At 41.1% G+C, this 18,458-nt stretch overlaps 1 protein-coding gene across 3 annotated transcripts in view; it reads right to left on the bottom strand.

Moving 5' to 3' along the window:
* The window catches only part of LOC122562191 (transcription factor MafG), a 46,727-nt gene extending 28,440 nt beyond the window's left edge, over positions 1–18,287 (bottom strand). The window contains exons 1-3 of one of the 3 annotated variants that reach the window (XM_043714851.1): positions 18,113–18,287; positions 16,344–16,429; positions 13,513–13,843 (exon numbers count right to left, since the gene is read on the bottom strand). The gene's annotated coding sequence lies outside the window, so the exon portion shown is untranslated. The remainder of the gene's footprint in view (positions 1–13,512; positions 13,844–16,343; positions 16,430–18,112) is intronic. The other 2 variants (XM_043714852.1, XM_043714850.1) reach the window with 2 other exon arrangements.
* Between the last annotated feature and the right edge of the window lie 171 nt (positions 18,288–18,458).

Below are 18,458 nucleotides of genomic sequence, written 5' to 3'. Positions count from 1 at the left end.
ATTGACATTTTCCTTTTTCTTAAAAGTGGCTTTTTCAACCAGTTGCATTGGGGTCTTCAGCCAAGACAGTAGATTTTCCTCAGGCTATCACAAACAGACCCTGTAGCTGCCTCCTGAAAAGGCACCTCAACACATTCTCACCAATCCCTGCTCCAAGGTACAACGTAAAAATGCATTTCTCCCTCCTCAAATAAATATCACTTTGAAATGAAACCTTCAATACAGTAGGAAAGCTGATGCAAGTAACTAGAAAATAACACTTGAACGCAACTTTAATTCTTTCAGTTATAGCTTTTGTGTAGTACTTCCTTACTGTTTGCAGATGTGCTGCAGCTGGAAGTAATGAAATGGTTAAAGTTGTTCATTCTCAGGATGCTTTGGGTATAAATTAGCTGACTCTGCTGTTCATCTTCTGCTGAAATGCAGGATGTAAGATTCATGCCTGTTGATTATTTTTGTGGCCACACTCAACACAGAGCACCGACATATTCTTCAAATACAGAGCTGGGACACACTGTTCCATACGAGTTCCCTCTATGCCCATTCCTGGGAATAGTAATATCCCAATTCACTTTTGAATGCCCTTCCCAAATATAAACCACCTTGCCTCAGGCCCTCGCACTAACCATTGCATTTCATAGCTGTGAACCCTTCATCCTCACCCTCTCATCCCATTTCCATCTTCTGTGGTTAGGCCACATTTGGAATACTGCCTGCAATTGTGGTCTGCCTGCTAAAGAAAGGATGTTGTGAAATTTGAAAGTGTTCAGAAAAGATTTACAAGGATGTTGCCAGGGTTGGAGGGTTTGAGCTATAGTGGAGGCTGAGTTTGATCAACCTTATAGAGATTGATAAAAATCATGAAAGGCATGGATGGGGGAATCCAAAATGAGAGGACACAGGTTTAAGGTGAGAGGGGAAAGATATAAAAGAGACCGAAGGAGCAACTTTTTCATGCAGAGGGTGGCGCATGTATGGAATGAGCTGCCAGAGGAAGTGATGGAGGCTGGTACAATTGCAACATTTAAAAGGCATCTGGATGGGTATATGTATAGGAAGGGTTTGGAGGGATATGGGCCAGGTGCTAGCAAATGGAACTAGATTAATTTAGGATAGTTGGTAAGCATTTGACCGAATGATCTGTTTCTATGCTGTACTATGACTCTGATGCTGTGGAGGTCCCAGTCCCCATTACAACCATTCCTCCCCACCTTAGATATTCCTCCAGGGTGGATGCTCCATTTCTGCCACCCCACCAGAAAAAGGACAACTCCCATCTCTGCACTACCACTCTCTCTCCCAAGCATGGTCCCCACCCAAATAAGGCACAGCCCTGTGCCCCTCAAGTCTGAGATTTGGAGTCTTGAATATGCACGAACAACTGATTTAGCATTTATTGCTGGATCACAAAGCAACATCAGGTCCTACCTTCATCTGCAGAAGATAGTAACACCCAGCACTGGCTCGCCACAAAGTTCTCATTCCTTCCAGCATTTATAAAATCAGCAGGCTGTTTATTCAATATCTGCGGAACAGTACAGCACAGGAACAGGCCCTTCAGCCCAGCATGCCTGTGCTGACCACGAAGCTACTCAAAACTAATCCCACCTACCTGCACATGGTCTATATCCCTCTATTCCCCACCTGTTCATGTGACTACTTAAATACCTCTTAAACCTCTTAGCACCTGCCCTGGCAGTGCATTCCAAGCACCTACCACATTCTGTTTAAAAAAAAGGCTTTCCTCACTTATCTCCTTTAAAAGCTTTCCCCCCCTCACCTTAAATCTTTACATAGCCATTCGGCCCAACAAATCTATACCAACCCTCTGAAGATACTCCCACCCAGACCCATCACCCTACCCTATCCCTGTAATCCCACATTTCCCATGACTAACGCATCTAACCTACACATCGTTGAAAATAATGGATAATTTAGCATGACCTATCCACGTAACTTGAACATCTTCAGAAACCCGCACAGACACAAGAATGTACAAATTCCACACACAGTTGCCAGAGGCTGGAGTCAAACCCAGGTCTCTGGCGCTGTGAGACAAAAAAAAACCTACAGATGCTGGAATCCAAGGTAGACAAGCATGAGGCTGGAAGAACGCAGCAAGCCAGTCTGCATCAGAAGGTGGAGAAGTCAACTTTTCTGGTGTAACCCTTCTTCAGGACTGGGGGTGGCTGTAGGGGTAGTTGCAGATAAATTGACTTCACCACCTCCTGATGCTACCTGGCTTGCTGTTCTTCCAGCCTCCTACCCGTCTACCCTGGTGCTGTGAGGCAGCAGTGCTGACCACTCAGCCACTCAGCTGCCGAGCATTTGAATTTCCACCCTAGGAGAAAGACCGACTATCCACGTTATCCATGTTTCTTATAAAACTTAAAATACTTCTATTTAGACACCCCTCAGCTTCCTACACACTAGCAAAAACAATCCAAGTTTGTCCAACCTCTCCTCATAACTAATACACTCCAATCCATGCAACATCCTGGTAAACTTTTTGAACCCTCTCCAAAGGCTCCATGTCATTCCCATAGTGATGTCCAGAACTACACACAATACGCCAAGTGTGCCCAAACTGAAGTCTTATATAGCTTCAACGTGCCAACTTTTATACTCAATGCCCTGGCTGATGAGTGCAAGAATGCTTGTGCCTTCATTACCACCTTATCCACTTGTGTTGCCAACCTCAGGGAACTATGTATTTGCAGCCCAAGTTTCCTGTATTGCTCCCAAGGGTCCTGCCATGAACTGTATTGATTTCTTGCATTGGATCTCCAAAATAAATAACCGCACACTTTTCTGATTAAGCTCATTTCTCTCCCCAACCTTCCTACCAATCCATACTCTGTTGTATCCTTTGCCGACCTTCCTCACGATTCACAACTCTGTCAATTATCATCTCGACTACAAACTTACAAATGATGTAAGTGGATTGATTAGTATGTGTCACAGAGAGAGGTCCCAGCACTGATCTTCATGGAACACCACTGGTTACCGATGTCAATAAAAATAAACCCATCCACAACTATCCTCTGTCATCTATGACTAAGCCAAGTTTGTATCCAACTTACCGTGGACCACATGTGGCAATCTTCTGGACCAGCCTGCCATGAAGGACCTTGTCAAATGTTTCATTAAAACATTCACTGCCCCACCCACAATTATCTTCATCTTTCCCTCAAAAAACAATCAAATTTATCAGACAAGTCCTCCCTGGCAATAAAGCCATGCTGACTATAAGTACATTCTTCTCCAAAAACGAGCAAATCCTGTTTGAAAGAATCTTCGCCAATTTCCCTACTGCTGATGTGATGCTTACTGACCTATAAATTTCATGGATTTTCCCTGTTGCCCTTCTCAAACAAAGGACCAACACTGGCTTATTCTCCTGTCTTCTGGGATCTCATCTTATGCTAAAGAGGAGACAATTACCTCTGAAGGATCCAGCAATCTCCTCCCTTGCCAGTCAGTGTCCTGAGAACTGGTCTACCCTAAAAAGATTTTCAAAACACCCAACACCACTATCTTGATTAATTTGACATGATCTAAAATATCAAAGTACCATTCTCTAATTTTATCATCCACATCCTTCCCCTTGGTGAATACTTATGCAAAGTATTCATGAAGGGTATCACCCACTCCCTCTAGCACCACACAAGTTCCCTCCTTTATCTTTGACTGAACCTACTTACTGACTTGCTCCCCATAAGTAAAAAATACCTTGGAATTCTCCTTAATCATGTTTGCCAAGGATACTTCATGGCCTGTTTAGCCCTCTTAATTCCTTAAGTTCTTTCCTGCTTCTTTTACGTTCAAAGGCTTTGTCTGATTCTAGTTTCCTAAACCTTACGTATGCTTCCTTTTCCTTTTTCATTAATTTTTCAATATTTCATCATCCTGGGATCCCGAGAATTGCCATCCTTATCTTTCATCCTCACAGGAACATGCCAGCCCTGAACTCCAATCAACAAGCCTTTAAAAGACTCCCAAACATCAGATGTTGATTGCTCCTCAAACAGCCATCCCCAAACTAACGTCTCCAGTTCCTGCCTGATACTAAGTCTTCCCCAAATTTAACACATTCACCGAAGGACCAGGATCCTTATCCATAATTATCCAAGACTTATGACCACTGCTCCCAAAATGCTGCCCCACCAAAACGTCAACTGACCAGACACATTCCCCAATTACAAGGTTAGTACAGCTCTTCCCTAGTTGGACTATTTACATATTGTTTGAAGAAACCCTCCTGTGCACATCAAACAAATTCGGCACCATTCAAGCCCTCAGTACTAACAGCCCTAGTCAGAACTGGCCAAGTTAAAAACAACTGTTTTTTTAAAAAGAAACTATATCCAGTATCAGATAAGAAGAAATTCCTTCTGAAGTCTAAAACCACTGTCTTAGGTGCTGTCATTGCCTCCCCTCTCAAAAGGAGACTCCTTTATGCTTCCCCAATCCTAACTTGGTCCAACGCCTAGTCATTATATTCCAGTGTTTGCTGACTGAAATTGGTGTCTGGTTAAAATAAAAACATTGCTCAACATTCGCCCCGTGTTTGCGTACCTCCCAATCTCTAATCTCCTTCACTAAACCATCCAGAGGACTGCATCCTATCACAGATGATAATAGTTCTATCATGCAACTGCTGAGTCCTCTAGCTATTCAATTCCAGCCCTAGACCCCCTTAACTGGTCTACTCCTCCTTCCTCATTAAAAAAGCACCTCTCAAAACCTTCCTCTAAATGACCAAACTTTGGCCATTTGCTCCAATGTCTCCTAATGCAGTTTGGCATTAAATTTTGACAGCACTCCAATGAAGTGTTTTTGGATATTCATTTACATTAAAAAGGAGCTACATGAACGCAGTCTGTTTCCAAACATAGCGAACAGATTGCCCATCAGCAAGTTCAGTAAGAAATACCTCCTTTCTGTGAAGATTTTGTTCACAATAACGTTGCTATACCATAATGAACTAGCTACAGTTGTATGCATGCCTAGAGGCTGATAAGAGGTTTGACATTTCCTTAACTTGTAGAGTTAGGATCAAAGAAACTGATGAAGATGAAAGTTTCAGAGGGAAAAAAATTAGTATTTTTCTGGATGTCTTCTGTTTAGAAGCATCACAACATAAAGACTTGGTGAAGCAAGATAAAATGTGCCTTAGAACCCCAGAATTGGTTGTCACCCTCTTACATGAGGTGGAAGTTGACAGCAGAATCCTTGAGCAGAACAAAAGTTCACCTCAAGGAAAAGACAGCAACACTAACACATAAGCTGAGCACAAATCATAGTTCAACACAAACGTCAAATGGTACAAGAGTGCACTGATTTAAAAAAAAGGCAATCACATAAAAAGAAAAACAACTTAACACCAAATACAGTATGCTGTATGCCAATAGTCATGTGCAGAACTTTGTGCAAAGGTGCCTTCACTGTGTGAAAATTCACCGGTGCTCAGTCAGGACCCCAGCAAAGTCAAGTGTCTACTGACTAGAATGTCTATACATCTGTAAAAATAGGACATTGCAGTTTTGGGAAGTGGGTCAAGGTATTTCTACTTTTGAAAAATTAATAAAAAGAGCACAGGGAGCTTTGGAAAGTGCTTGGTGGAAGCAAAAAAAAAAAGGTGCATAATCAGCAGGAATGCCAGAGAAAAAAAATATATGTTCACCTCTGAGGCTGTAATATTAAACGTTTGTACAGATTCCCAACACATTCTTAAATAAATGTATAAGATTCCAAATAAATTAGAACAATAAGCTCTCCTGCAACTAAATGATTAGGAGATTTAAAATGTCTTTTTCCCCAACCGATTTGAAAGTTGGAAGTGTTGCTTCGATTTTTGAGTCATGTTTTGCATGTCAAACTAAAGCAGACAACCAAGATAAGATTCTGAGGTCTGAGATTTGTGAAGTTTACCATCTTGTACACAAACTTCAAGAAAAAAAAAACCACTTTGGCTTTTGATCCAAACTTGGGCAAAAGAATCAGAGGAGAGATGTGTTTCTTATAAACATAGTAGTAGCAAATCACAGATCTGGAGCATATTGACTGAAAAAGGGTGGTGTAAGCAGAACAGAAGTCTTCAGAAATGAAGTGGATAGATCCTAAAGCCAAATTTGCAGAGAAGTGAGTGAAGGGAAAGGAGGGATTAACTGCATAGCTTTTAAAAGAGAGCTGTCACCAGGAACGAGAGGCCAAACTGAACATTTTCGGTGCTGCAAAACTACATTAACTCATTGTATGTTTTTGTTAAATTTGCAAAAGAGAACAGATTACTAAAATCAAAGATGTCAGTATAAGGGAGATGCTATCATACATTTTGAAGTTGAGCAAATATGTTGGTTCCTAGAGTTTCAAAATTAACTTTGAAAATTTCAGAGGGGTGTATTCAATCATGTGAATACTTCAGGATAACAGCCCTATTCTTTAAGAGTCTCATGTAACTACTGAGTTGTGAAATCATTTGCTGAACTGAAATGGAGTGATCATGCGAGGATCACAGCATAGTAACAAATCCCAATCAGTGGTAGAGATATTGTGCCAATTTTCAGTATTTGATTGCAGCATTATAAAAGGATTGAAATGTATTAAGTTTCATTCATTGTGAATTTGCTAACTGATCTTGTAAATAGACTTTATTTATAGACTTAATAAATGGAGTAGGTGGGACTTGAAACCGAGTCTCTTGGCTCAGAGGTAGGGACATTACCACTGTGCCACTAAAGCCCCCATAGAGCTCATTTGAAAAAGCACGTAGATAATGTTAAACATTTGGGTGAAAGGGACACCTTCATCAATTATAAGAACAATGAGGGAGGGGAAAAAAAACCTTTAAAACAGAAGGGCCTGAAACAATCTTCGAGCTGCACAGGACTCCAGTAAATTAACTGACATGGGTCAAGAAACTATCTGAAAGCAACAGAACAGTGTGGACCAGTGTCAAACTTTGTCAAGTTATATTTGGAAGAAAATACATTTCTCCCAAATGGGTTTTTAGGAATTTTCAGAACATCAACACTTCCAAACAGTTGTGTGGGGTGCAGTTGCAATTTACTGTATATTGTAGCTCAGTGTCAGAAATAAGACATTTTTTAAAAAAAAACAGAATCATGCTTGTGTTTTAAAAAGCATTGCCATTTTCACCTCATCTTAACTGTTCAAACCAAAACGCTTCCTGCAATGAGAATATCAACAAATAATTGTGCTGGTCTTATTTTGTATCAGGTTACAGAGGGACTATCGTGAATTTTTAACCTTGAGTATTCAAAATGTGCTCAAAACATCTAATAGAAAGCCTGTACGGCCATTAGGTAATAAAGGGACCTCTATAACAATTAAACTATGCAACACTTTCAGAGCCACACTTGCAAGTTCTTGTGTATTAACTGGCATTATCATAGAAACCCTTACAGTATGAAAGCAGGCCAATTGGCACATTGAGTTCACAGTGACCTTCCAAAGAGCATCCCACCCACAACCTATTATACCTTCTCCCTGTAATCTTGCATTTCCCATGGAAAATCCACCTAGCCTGCACATTCCAGGACACTGCAGCAATTTAGCATGGCCAATCCACCTAACCTGCACATCTTTGGAGCGTGGGAAAAAAACATACAGACACAGGAAGAATGTGCAAACTCCACACGGTCAATTACCCAAGGCTGGAATCAAACTCGAGTCCCTGGTGCTGAGAGGCAGCAATGCTAACTAGCAATGAGGTGCAGCACAGTGGCGAGCACTGCTACCTTACAGCACCAGAATCCCAGGTTTGATTTCAGCCTCGGGTGACTGTGTGTGTGGATTTTGCTCATTCTCCCAGAGTCTGCGTGGGTTTCCTGTGGGTGCTCCGGTTTCCTCCCACAGCCCAAAGATGTGCAGGCCAGGTGAATTGGCCATGTTAAATTGCCCATTGTGTTAGGGGCATAAGTCTGAAGGAAATGGGTCTGGGTGGGTTACTCTTCGGAGGGTCGGTGTGGACTTGTTGGACCGAAGGGCCTGTTTTCACACTGTAGGGAATCTAATCTAACTGTTAAACCACCATGCTACCCTTTTACTTTTCCTCAGTTATTGAAGTATTACCTTATAAAAAAAGTTAAGTTGCCACAATCCTACTCAACTACAGAGCTGGTCTCTCATTAGAGATATGACTGGCGGTGGCACCATAATAGCATTTGCTTTAAACAAAATCATCATACAGCATTAAATAATAAATTAAGATTGGGGGTTATATTTGAACAGTTTCAAATGGAATTAAATATACTTTCATTTATAAAGCACTTGTCACGACCTTGGGACTTTATGAAAAATGGAACATTTTTGAAAATCTAGTCAACCATCATGAAGTAAGGAAACATTTCAGGCAGCAAAATACCAAAATCAAAGACATAAACAACCAGATAACTGTTTCAAATCCAAATCCTGCCTTAACTTCACAGTGTGCAAAGCTGAAATTGTCAGCTTAGATTGTGCACTCAAACCCCAGAGAGGGGCTAGAAACCACAATCCATTGAATCGTGCCCTTGACTTAGCAGCAGCACTTTTGCTCAAAATCACGGGATTTGAATAAAGACCAAATGGCACATGCCTTCCAAAAGAAATAAATTTTGAAGACTGTCATATTACAGAATGTACCTATTTCAACAGAGGGGTATGGCTGTCCAAGGTTCCAACACAAACATGAGAAGTGAAACTGTGTGCGTACTCAGATCAGCTTCAAACACTGAGCTGTACAGTATTGGTAACAGACACTTCCTGCCTGAGTTATTTATGCACGGAAAATCATCTTGAACTATAATCTGCCATTTACGAGTTGCTGGTCTTCAGCTTCGTACTGAACATGAGTTGGTACAGAATTGCAAAGGAACAGGAGCAGGAAGAGGTCAAATGGCCTCTGCGCCAAAATTCAACAAGATCTTTATTGGTCAGAATATGTAGTACAGGAGTTGGGAGGTCCTGTTGTGGCTGTACAGGACGTTGGTTATGCCACTTTTGGAATATTGCGAGCAATTGTGGTCTCCTTCCTATCGGAAGGATGTTGTTAAACTTAAAAAAGGTTCAGAAGAGATTTACAAGCATGTTGCCAGGGTTGGAGGAATTGAGCTATATGGAGAGATTGAATAGGTGAGGGTTATTTTCCCTGCAGCGTCGGAGACTGAGAAGTGACCTTTTAGAGGCTTAAGAAATCATGGGGGTGCATGCATAGAATAAATAGACAAAGTCTTTGAATTGTATATTCCAGTTACATCAAAACTGGGGTGGGGGAGTAGGTTTAGGGGGAGGGGAGAAAGATATAAAAGAGACCTAAAGGACAACTTTTTAATGCAGAGGGTGGTACGTGTATGGAATGAGCTGCCAGAGGAAGTGGTGGAGGCTAGTACAATTGCAACATTTAAAAAGCATCTGGATTGGGTATATGAATAGGAAGGCTTTGGAGGGATATCGGGTGCTGGCAAGTGGGACTAGATTGGGTTGGGATATCTGGTCGACATGGACAAGTTGGACCGAAGGGTCTGTTTCCGTGCTGTGCATCTCTGACTCTGCATCATGACTGACCGTCAACCCTGATGCCACTTCTTCACCAGGTAACACTAATAAATCTGAAAATCATAGCAACAGTTAAGTAGTCATACAAATGGCTTGACATAAAGACTACACAACAATTCAATTTTAATTCAGAACATATTAAAAATAAACAGTTGCACTGTACCCAGTAATCTTGATATGAATACCAACAATATGCACCACAGGAAACCAGTTTCCTGCACACCTAAAACCACTACTCTTGCAAGCAATACATGCGTCCATCGTCACATACAGCACCCCTTTGCCTGGTCTTGCTTTTTCAGGACAGTGTCGATCCATACCACCAGCCTCATTTAAAAAAAAGGTACCAAATGCCAGTCTGGGTGGTAATCTAGAATACTGCATGACTTGTAAAATCTCAAGTCATACCACAGCACATAGCTAAAAACGAGGTTGGGACAGGATAAGCTGCATATTAAATGCAGCTTTGCATATTACAGTGCCTACTGAAACATCTTGGCCTTCCACACAAACACTATCACATTCCAAGCACCATTCATTCTTGTAGTGTGGATTACAGTTTATTGCCTTGATGGAGGGGGTGGAGACCGGGATGGTATTTGTTCAATTGTGCAATTCAGATGACTCAGCAATCCCACCTCATGTAAACTATCATATTCTCTATTTACTTTTCCTAGTAGCATACAAACATAACTCGCTTTCTTCCGTGCAGTACAATTGAGGTTAAAGTATATTCCCAGCAAAAATGCAAGAAAGTACAATGCACCCTCATCACAAGGATTTAAAAATATTTCTCTTCCTTCCTCCCACACAAAATTTCCGAGAAGGCAAGAAATCTGGCCTCTGTGGTTCCTTTTTCAACCACAAGTAAACAGAGGCAATCCAGATGCCTTTCCCTCCCTGTTTAGAGGAATGTTTTGCCTCTCCATACCTCCACACCCCTTTCCTCAGCTAAAATAACACGAGATATATTCTAAGAGCAAACCATGCAACTTGAACATGGCACACTGCAACATCAAACCTTGAGAAAAATTTGTAAGGGTTTACTTTAGGAATGCACTTCAATCTAAATCTGTCCAACCAATATTCTCCAACCATAGAGAGAAAACAAAAACAACCGCACACCAACCCACTACAAAGAACACTTCCACTTTACTATTTGGAATTCATTTCTCAACGTGGGACTTTCCTCATGGTAAGGAAAATTTGCTCTCGTCCCGGAGGACTGTAAGGCTGCTCTCTGAGAGCAAGGACTGAAGGGGCAATTAATCCAAGAGTCACCACACCCCAGGTGGCTTGAGAAATCAGGTCCTTCATGATTATCTTAGCCTGCATGGGAAGTGAACCCACTCTGTGGGAGTCACCCTGCATCGCAAACCAGCCCACAGTCAAATTAAAACCCACATCATCAACTTTCCATATTCACTGAATATGAAAGATGGCACAGAAAGGTGGATCGTCTGAAACTAGGTCAGAGAGTTCACATAAGCATGATCAGTCTCAGCTGAATAAAGAAAAATGGCAGCTCCAATGACTGGGATGTCTTACTGCATCTCAAAAGAAAGCCACAGCCAAGCCGGTCTCAAAATATTGCAGCTGAAAGCAAACGGGCAGACTGAAATAACATTAACAACACAAGAACAGAGGGCACAGTGCAAACCCAGTTCCAGCATAGGATGTCCTTGCCTGATCCAGCAGATGGTAATTGAAGACGACAGAAGTAACAGATAGGCTGACCATACCCAAGTGGACAAGGCACCAAGTCTAATGAGGTGCATTCAAGGGTATGGAGAGGAACGAGAATAAAACCTGCAGAAGCACTGACAACTTCGAAGTCTTCCTTAGACTCAGTTGAGATCCCAGAAGATTAAACAATACAAAAAAAAAATTTAGATCCTTGTTCAAAAGAAATTGCAAAAGTAGGCCACTCAGTTTAGTGTTGTGGTAGAAAACCTCTCGGAAGACATCATTTGGGACAAAACTCGTCACGTGAACAAATGCAGGTTAATTAACCAAAGCTGGCATGCACTTAAGGGAATGTCAAGTCTATCTAACTGGCTGAGTTGTTTTTGAAGCAATAAGAGAGTGTGTTGGTGAGGTCAAGGTCCCTAACACAGTGTACATGGACTTCCAAAAGACTTTTGATACGGTGCTACACAACAGAGACAAAAAGTATTAGCTCACAGAATAAAAAGGGACAACGGGAACAACATAGACAGAGTTGCATGAGCAAAAGAAAGCAACAAAAAGTGGTTATGGATGTTTTAAAAGGCTGGAGGAAGTGCAAAGCCCAGTTTCCTTAAGGGTCAGTGTTGCTTTTCCTGATGTACGTTATTAACCTAAATCTTGGTGCACAAAGGACGATTTCAAAGTTTGCAGGTGATATGGAACTTGAAAAATAGAAAGGAGAAATTATCAGCAGTGTTTCGCCTGGAGGCCCACTGAAGATGTTCCCTAGTAGGGTGACAAAAGGTCTGGAAATGAACCTTCCAGCTCAGCGAGCAAACCTACATCCAAAAAATTGCACTGCAAGAAGGGAAGAGTAAATTATGGCATGTCAGGCCAGGTTAAATGGAGAGAGTGTGTCCAATTTGTGAACAGAAAAAAATAAAAAAGAGGACAAACAAAAAAAAAGAAAACTTTTTCACAAGGGGACTGGTTGAGGCCTGGAACGTACAGTCTGAAAGTACAGAATAGGCAGGTTCAATTTATACATTTCAATGGGTGTTAAGACTGGTAGCTGAAGAGAAACAATGTGCATGGTTACGTAGAGAAGGCAGGAGAATTTACCAGATGAACTGCTTATCCAAAGAGCTGATACAAACCAATGGACTGAATAGCCTCCTCCTGTGCTGTAGTAAATCTGTGTTGGTAAGGAATAATTTAATATAGCTGTTATGTTACTACTATACTTTCCTTTTTCAGTGTCTAAATTTGTGACATGAATTTCCAAGTTCACGAGAGACCCTTCATTCTTAAGAAAGTAAAACAGAAAATCATTAGCACTTTAGGTAAAGAAAACTCCTTGGGGTGCACAATGACTCAGTGATTAACACTGCTGCCTCTCAGCACCAGGGACCGGGGTTCGATTCCAGCCTCGGGTAACTGTCTGTGTGGAGTTTGCACATTCTCCCAGTGTCTGCATGGGTTTTACTTCAGGTGCTCCGGTTTCCTCCCACAATCCGAAGATGCGCAGGTCAGGTGGGTTGGCCAGCTGCAATGCCCATATAGTGTTCAGGGATGTGTAGGTTGGTACATTAGTCAGGAGTGAATATAGAGGATTGGGTCTGGGTGGGTAACTCTTCAGTGGGTCAATGTGGATTTGTTGGGCCAAAAAGCCCGTTTCCACACTGTGGGGATTCTATAAAAATTCTATAAATCCCTTGGGGTACCTGACCTCTTTTTTTTAAAACATTCTTGCGATTGAAGCAAGAATGCTACAATCATTAGTATTCATTCTGTATAAATTGTTACACTAGGACTCAGCATCATCAGAATACAGGCCAGGAAAAGTGAAAAGCACATTTTTGAGATTCTAGGCTCAGCATCTGCTTTTAAAATCCAAAAAGGTAAAATAAATAGTAATGGCAGCTTTTAAAAACTGGAGGATAACAGGAACCAGAAAAAGAGAACTAACAGGCTGTGGAAATTCAGATAATGAATACACGACTTAAAGAGGAAGTAGAAATTTAATTCTTCCTTTACCACCACCGCTCCCTTCTCCCCACAAAAAGCAAGCAGCAAAAGTGAGCATGTGCAGCCCAGTAATAACACACAGTTCTATCTGTAGCACAAACGTGTAAAACCTCAGAACAGAAATTGCTATCTGTTGACATTCAGGAAGGAAGGGCAGAGAGACAGTTATCAGCTGCACACACAGGTTGGGGTAGCACAGCAAACGTCAGCAGCAATAAGTGTATTTTTTTTTCAAAGAACTAAACTTTTTCTTACCCTATATATCTTTCATTCTATTTTGAAGATTGTAGCAAAAAGACTTCGAGCAAAGCATTTGCAAGCTTGCAAAACAACCCTGACCACAAACGAAAAGCAAATAAAAGATGACGATAACATTCAGAAGGTTCTGATGAAGAGTTACTGGGCTTGAAATGTTAACTGCTTTCTCCCCACTGATGCTGCCAGACCTGCCGAGTTTCGCCAGCAATTTCTGTTTCAGATCGCTAGCATCCACAGTTCTTTGCTTTATTTATAAAAGCTGAAGACATTGGATGTCAGAAATAAAAACACAGGTTACTCTCGAAATTCTCCGCAGGCCAGTCAGCACCTGTGGAGAGAAAAGATGCGTTATCCTTTCAAATACAGGCCTGCCAATTCTGACAAAATATCTACAGCCCAGATATTAGCTGATCTGTTCTTTCCACACATCCTGACTGATATGCTGAATATTTCTATCGTTTCAACTTTTTACAACAGGTTGCCCTGCTCTTCTATGCACAAGTTCATCAATACCTTCTTGTGCTACAACACAACAGCTATTTTCCAGACATTCCCCAAGCTACAACAATATCTCCAAAATCATATTTTTGATAGAAGCAACAAGTCTATGAAAGATTGAAGACAAACAGTTAGTTTCAACTATTCCACTAACACAGCTCAGGATAAGCATATTGTTCCCCCTCCCACTCCCGAAAAGTCCTACTCAGTGGCCGTATGGTGATGTCCCCTTTTCAACAGAAAAGGTGCTACCTTCAGTATAGCTTTAATCCAATTAAAATTGTAGAACCATCAATTGGTTAGCGTACCTTAGCCAGTCCCACTTCCCTACCCTTTCCTCGGTAGCCCTGCAAACAGTTTTCTCTTCAGATAATTATCCAGTTCCCTTTTTGAAAGTGACAGTTCACCCTTACGTTCTTAAGCAATGCATTCTGAAGTTAATCACATACTGTGGAAAAAAAGCTTCCCATTCCACCCCTCCCCCTACCCCAGCCCTGTCCTCTCACCTCAGGTTCTATTGCCAAATTATCTTAAAATTTCTGAATGCAAATGTTGGTCATCAAAAACAATGTTCAAGTACAGTTCAGTGTACAGCATATAAAACCTGCAGTCCAGTCAAGGCTAATTGAACTTGAATCACACAAACTGGATGGCTAATGCTGGAGCTGGTCCATCAAAACAACAAATTATCAACATTACTGAAACCTCAAACACAATTTCAGCATCACCTCATTGTTTCAATTGTCTCCTCACAACTCTGCTTTTCTGCTTGACAACTTTTAGCTCTATTTTTGTTCCAAAAAGATAGAAACAACCCCTCAAGTCCGTACGCCTGTCAGAAACTGGAAGAGTAGCAGGCCATTCAGTCCCTCAAACCTGCGCTGCCATTCAACAGGTTCATTCTAGATCCCTTACATCTACCTTCCTGTGTTTTCCACATAACCTACAATTCCCCAATAATCAATAATCTTTCTCAGCCTTAAAATGTACACAAGGACTCTCTTCCCACAACTCTCTGCGACAAGGAGCTCCAAACGGCTTGCAACCCTCAGCAGAACTCTCCTCAGTTTTAAACTGGTGCCTCTTAATGAAGGCCACACCCTCTGGTCTTCAATTCTCCCAAGAGGGAGAAACATTCTCTCTGCGTTTCCCTGTTAAGCCCCTTAAGTCACATATCTTTTTTATAATAGAGGCTTTTACATCAGAGGTAAGCACCAACATGCCAGTCTCAAGATTTCATAAACGTAACTGAAAATTAGTGCATCACTGAAACTTTCTCATTCCTACAGTGTTAAAACCAAAAGGTCCACAATACAGGTTTCTATACTAAATTTCTTCTTTCTCACGTGGGACCTCAAAAGAGTGTAAGGACATAACTCCCTCTTAACAAAAAGAGTTGAAGTTTTAAAAAGTCCAAACTCTGCATCTTTAATTCTTCATTACAACTTTGGTACTCTACGCAATGGGTGTCAGCTCCTAACTTTCTTTTCCTTAAGGAAGCTACATGCAAGTCAGACGGCAAATTTAACTTATACTGCAATACCATATCGCATTTATTGAATTTAAGACTCCATTTTAAGTTGCTTGAAGATTTTTTAAAAGTCCAGAAATGACAGTGTTCAAGTTCCAGTCTTGTTAAGTAAATCTAAGCATCATTTCATAAAGTACAGCACAATGTCTACATTTTAAAAATCCCGAACAAAACATTAGAAACACTAATTTTAGTAACAGGCAAAACATTTTTGTGTGATAAAGTAGTAAGGGTGTGACTAAAACCAGGAGTTCAATCACCTTGCTCTGCAACCTCTCAGAAATTAGTTCCAGGCATTTGGCAACTGTGCATGTTGTTGTAACACATATGTCAGGAGTACAATCAGAATGCCAGTGAATTACTAAAGGAAGGACTGAGTTCTTGATACAAACATGGAGTTGAGAAATATAGCCACACTATCAGACTCCCAACGTAGAATATTTGACTCCCAAACTATCAAATAAACAGACAATTAGGGGTGAATGAATACAAGCGCCAAGTGTAATCGAAGCCTTTAAAAACAAACTACAAATATTCTTGTTAGAAACTTCATATTCATTAAGTATACCGACTATAGACTTTGGAAATGCCTGCTACAATTCAAAAACTTGGAAGTCAAGAACAATAATAAGGCATCAAATGTCTAGTCTTGGCATAAATGTTTGTTTTATATGGGGAGCTTTAAAATACAGTAGCTATGTAGAAGGGATACGTGACAAAATGAAATTTGATATGTTGCTACCATAAATGATCATGTTTAATAAATCCAAGCATACTTCTTCCCTTCATGGAAGTTTACCTTTGTGCTGAGCACAGATGAATCAGTCAGATTCCTGCTGGTGCACTTGCACAGTATTATAAAATACTGTTGCAGAGAACAGATACCTGGAAAATTTAACAAGGGTGTAATTCACTCAGTGGAAGGGATCATATCAAACTGAAGTGATGTTCATCCAATTAACCAGTGTCAGCGAAATCAAGAGATTGAATTACATCTATTAACTCCCTCTCCATCAGGGTTGGGTATATTAAATATATACAATAAATTACAAGTCTTTTACAGATTTTGCTATTAAAATAATTCGCTAAGATGATAGAATTAAACAACAAGTTTAAATAGCTAGTCACCAAGTAGTTTTAGCACAGCTAACTAAATATTAGAAAGGTTAGACAACATTCTGAAATCACAGCTTCAGAATTTAAGTAAATTACATTACATATAATTAAAATAATTCACCTGGTAATAGGTGTATACAATAAGGTACAAATATAACCTTACATCACCTTGGTTAACTTGGACCACCAAATGACAATCCACCTCTAGAGTTAATTCCTGGCTGCTCTATTCTCTCTCTGTTTACATTTAAAAACATACTAAATACATAGTGGCTCTCCTGTACATCTGCAAGTGCATTTTAAAAATATTTGATCTTTGGAAAAGCCATAAAAAGATAACTACCATCTCACCTTCCTCTTTAATGCCAGATTTTGGAGTCAGGCTGATAAATCAACAACTGAGTCGCATACTCACACTGCTTTTCCCTTTCTGCCCAATCCAGATGCTTAGAACAATACCCTATAAATGAGTCATCATTCACTCCCAAATTCCCCACTACCACCACAATTATCCCCGAGGACTACATGTGTACTTATGGTCATCTCATTACATCTTATGAGTCACCAACTTTCCTGCACACATTACAGAATACCACTTATTTACACTCAACAAGAGCCTAGTCAGCATGTTTGACTTGTACACATCTGTATAATTACTTTTTTGATCCTGTTAATAAGTCAGCTATTGACCAGTAATCAACAATTTTTAAAAATTCTTAATATATACATATTGCATTTTTGAAAGTGATTTTGCAAAAGAAAATAAACCACTATTCATTCTCAGGAAAACATTTATTGATAACTTAGTCTGGCCAGACACTTATCCCAGAATCAGCCAAAACAGGTGTAAAAAAGCAGCATGTTAAAAAAAATACAAATAGATAATCACACTATCCTTTTAAAGCAAAAGTCCCCTTTTATCCAACACAGGACACGAGTCTGCTGCTAGATGCTGCATCCTGAGTCAGCAATTCTTATTTTTATGTATACACATTTTAAAAGGGCAAATATTTTGAGTGTTATCACATACAACAAATGATCAACCTGCCCTGTTTTCTCCATTTGAGCAGAAGCATAGGTAGTAAATGCACTGTGTGTGTGTGTGTGTGTGGACCCTGAGTCAGCAGCTCTCTGATTCAGTGACACACACAGACAGACAGACAGTGTGTCCAGAAGGTGCTTGTGAGACGCTATTGCAGTGTTTTCCTTGTGAAAGCAGCCTCCTTGTCCCCTCCATTGCAAAGCCCAGTGTCCAGGCTGCCTGGCTCAGGTTGGTGTGACCCTGATGATGAGTCAGCAGCTCTCTCTCTCTCTCTGTCCTTCCTTCCCTCTCTCCACACACACACACTGTTACTGTTTCTATCACACACACACATTGCGTTTGCACACTCAGCAGAACGCTGTCGGTTTATGGCCCAGGCCCCCCCTGAGAGAGGCCGAGCCCCCACTCACCGAGTCCTGGGGAACTCCCCGACACAGCGGCGCGGCTCCGGGACGGCGGGGGGCAAGCAGGCGGGCGGCCCGGTTTCTCCCCTTTCTCACAATTGAAGGAATTTCCCCCCAACTCGGTGTTTGCGCTTGTGCCGAGGCCAGACGTCAGATGATGTTTTTGTCATGTGGCTTCATTCATGAAGCTCGACGCAACGGACAAAGTTTTAAAGGGACAGGCCCCCGGGAGTGCGGCTGGTGGGGGTGGGGAGGGGTAGAGGGGAATAAGGGAGGGAAGTGAGGGAGTGGGGGGAATGAGGAGTGAGAGAGGTGTTGAGTGAGAGGATAAGGGAGTGGGGCGGATGAGGAG

The sequence above is a fragment of the Chiloscyllium plagiosum genome, chromosome 24 (assembly GCF_004010195.1).
Source record: "Chiloscyllium plagiosum isolate BGI_BamShark_2017 chromosome 24, ASM401019v2, whole genome shotgun sequence".
In the NCBI taxonomy this organism is placed as follows: domain Eukaryota; kingdom Metazoa; phylum Chordata; class Chondrichthyes; order Orectolobiformes; family Hemiscylliidae; genus Chiloscyllium; species Chiloscyllium plagiosum.
Note: the sequence above shows the minus strand (reverse complement) of the source record. Positions and strands in the feature narration are given on the sequence as shown.